This window comes from Sceloporus occidentalis, unplaced genomic scaffold, assembly GCF_023333645.1.
Source record: "Sceloporus occidentalis isolate IW3139 unplaced genomic scaffold, rSceOcc1.0.p SCAF_161, whole genome shotgun sequence".
NCBI classification, from domain to species: Eukaryota; Metazoa; Chordata; class Lepidosauria; order Squamata; family Phrynosomatidae; genus Sceloporus; species Sceloporus occidentalis.
Window position 1 is genome coordinate 58527 of NW_028317141.1, and position 3295 is coordinate 61821.

At 55.9% G+C, this 3295-nt stretch overlaps 1 pseudogene; it reads right to left on the reverse strand.

The window, feature by feature from the left end:
* Nucleotides 1-1088: 1088 nt before the first annotated feature.
* On the reverse strand, nucleotides 1089-1981 carry LOC149279580 (18S ribosomal RNA; annotated as a pseudogene; the record flags this gene model as incomplete).
* Nucleotides 1982-3295: the final 1314 nt, after the last annotated feature.

A 3295-nucleotide genomic window follows, 5' to 3' on the forward strand; every position in this document is an offset into this window, starting at 1 on the left:
AAGATTAATTAAGAAAAATTGACTTGGTCTCTTACTGTTGCTAAAACAAAGCACAAACTATAGAGCTGCAGCACCAGTACTAATAAGATTAGCTGAACTATACGCTAGTAGTAATTAATTAATATTATTACTTTTATTTATAGCTAATTTAATTAACTATTAAGATAAGAAAGAATTAGAGAATTATTGATATTACTGATTTTAGATTAGACACTAGTAGATGTTCTGAATGTCTACAGTACACTCTACACTAGTATACTATTACTAACTATAACTGACAAATATATATATAATTTTATAATGAATTCAATTATTAATTATATTAATTAATATTACTGATTTTAAATTAGACACTAGTAGATGAATGTCTACAGTACACTCTACACTAGTATACTATAGTATATATATATATATATGACTGACAAATATATATATATATATATAATATTATAATGAACTATTAAATTATAGATTCTATTAAATTGTAATTTATAAATTCTATTTAATTTATTTAAGCAGGACAGGCAATAGGCACTAGTGCCAGCCCAGGGCAAGGGCACCCCAGTGCCACTGAGGCACTGGGTGCACTGTCAACTCAACAGCACTTACACTAAAGTTGATGACAAATTAATTTTAAAAAAATTAAATTAATCAAATTATTATTATTAAATATATTAATTAAGTAGCACTGAAGTGAGGATGAAGTACACAGTGAGAAATGGCAGGCTAAGGCTTACCAGTCTCACACAGAACAGAACAATCTCTCTCTGTAACGCTCGGATGCAGCACAGCAGTGTTGCCAAAGCAGTCACAGCGAAAAATGAATGGATCTCTCAGGCAAGCTCTGGTCTTATAAAGGCGCCTTCAGAATTAAAAAAACAGCAGCACAGGCATTGGACGAGACCCTTAGCGTTACGTCACAAGAGTGAGCTGATTGGACAGACGAGGATCAGCTCACTCCTGTTTGAAATTTTGGCGGTTGCGCGGCAAAAACGAAGACGATCACGAAGAATCTTCGAATCTTCGTGATTGTGAGTCTTCGTCTTCGCCTACGGTTTGCCGGCACTGTATTCTGTTCTACGTTCCTTCGGAACGAACAAAAAAACGGCCTCTTCGTGCTCGTTTTCATGTTCGCCCGAAGACGAATGCACAAGTCTAATTCCTAGCTGAAGTATTCAGGCGACCGGCCTGCTTTGAACACTCTAATTTTTTCAAAGTAAACGCTTCGGACCCCCGGGACACTCAGTCAAGAGCATCGGGGAGGCGCCGAGAGGCAGGGGCTGGGACAGGCGGTAGCTCGCCTCGCGGCGGACCGCCAGCTCGATCCCAAGATCCAACTACGAGCTTTTTAACTGCAGCAACTTTAATATACGCTATTGGAGCTGGAATTACCGCGGCTGCTGGCACCAGACTTGCCCTCCAATAGATCCTCGTTAAAGGATTTAAAGTGTACTCATTCCAATTACAGGGCCTCGGAAGAGTCCTGTATTGTTATTTTTCGTCACTACCTCCCCGAGTCGGGAGTGGGTAATTTGCGCGCCTGCTGCCTTCCTTGGATGTGGTAGCCGTTTCTCAGGCTCCCTCTCCGGAATCGAACCCTGATTCCCCGTTACCCGTGGTCACCATGGTAGGCACAGAAAGTACCATCGAAAGTTGATAGGGCAGACATAAGAATGTATCGTCGCCGTCACGGGGACGTGCGATCGGCCCGAGGTTATCTAGAGTCACCAAAGCGGCCGGCGGGGGCGAGCCCGCCGGATTGGTTTTGGTCTGATAAATGCACGCATCCCTGGGGGTCAGCGCTCGTCGGCATGTATTAGCTCTAGAATTACCACAGTTATCCAAGTAACAGATGGAGCGATCAAAGGAACCATAACTGATTTAATGAGCCATTCGCAGTTTCACTGTACCGGCCGTGTGTACTTACACGTGCATGGCTTAATCTTTGAGACAAGCATATGCTACTGGCAGGATCAACCAGGTAGCTCCCGTCGTCACGCGGGGGCCCGGCAGCGGCCGGGCCCGGACGCGGCCCCCGGCGGACCGCTCCCGCCCCGGGGGCCGGGGCGGGAGGCGGCGGGCGCCGGGGGCGCAGCCCTCGGATCGGGTCTGCGTAAGGGGGGACGCGGCGAGGGGGCCGCGGGGACGGAAGGAGAGCGCGCGCTCCCCCTCCCTTCGTTCGGGGCCGGGAGAAAGGAAGGTGCGTGCTCCGCGGCGGGGGGAACCCGGGGTGGGACGTGGAGCGCCCGCGGGTAGCCCCAACCCGGCTTCGGGCCGCTGGGAGTCCGGGGCCGAGCAAACTCAGTCGCCTGCGAGGGGGGTCCGGCACCCGGGGCGGCTCTCCCCCGGCCCGGGGGAGAGACCTCGGGGCCGCGGGCCGGGCCGCGGTGGGCCCGGGGGTCCGTGCCGGGAGGTGCACGGGGAGGCGGGCCGCTCGCCTGCACCAGGGGGCCCGCCGGGGACCGCCTGAGCGAGGGTTGCCTTCCCCGGCCCGGTGCGGGGCACCAGATCGGTCGTTGTCCTGGTCGTGGCGGTCGACGCCGACCGCTCACCTATATATCCAGCGGAGGGTGCCTGAGGACCCTGGCGAACCGGGAAGGAGTTCCGCGACACCACCGGGAAAACCCGGCCAGGCAGGCCGACTTCGATGGAGCGAGGGTCGGATGCGGCCGGCAAATCCGTTCTCATAGACTTCCAGGGCTTTTCAAGCAACTTGGCCTGCCAGAAATGGGGACTTAGAGCGAAAACGCCGGCCGGCCGCGAGTAACTTGGGCGGCCGGGAACGGGTAGGACCGACAGTGCGGCACACGGGCTGGGCGGCCCGAGGTCCGGGGTGCCCCGGGCGGAACCCTCGGCCGTCTACCCGGCGGCAGGTTCACGGGAGCCGGTGCGGCACCCGGGCCGGGCCTCCCGAGGTCCGGGGAGCCCCTGGCGGGACCCTCGGGGGTCTGCCCCAAGGTGGTCTTCCCGGGACCCGGCCCAGGACTTGGGCGGGTTGGACCGCCGGTGCGGCACCCGGGCTGGGCACCCCGAGGTCCGGGGAGCCCCTGGCGGGACCCTCGGGGGTCTGCCCCATGGTGGTCTTCCCGGGACCCGGCCCGGGACTTGGGCGGGTTGGACCGCCGGTGCTGCACCCGGGCTGGGCACCCCGAGGTCCGGGGAGCCCCTGGCGGGACCCTCGGGGGTCTGCCCCATGGTGGTCTTCCCGGGACCCGGCCCGGGACTTGGGCGGGTTGGACCGCCGGTGCGGCACCCGGGCTGGTCCTCCCGAGGTCCGGGGAGCCCCTGGCGGGAC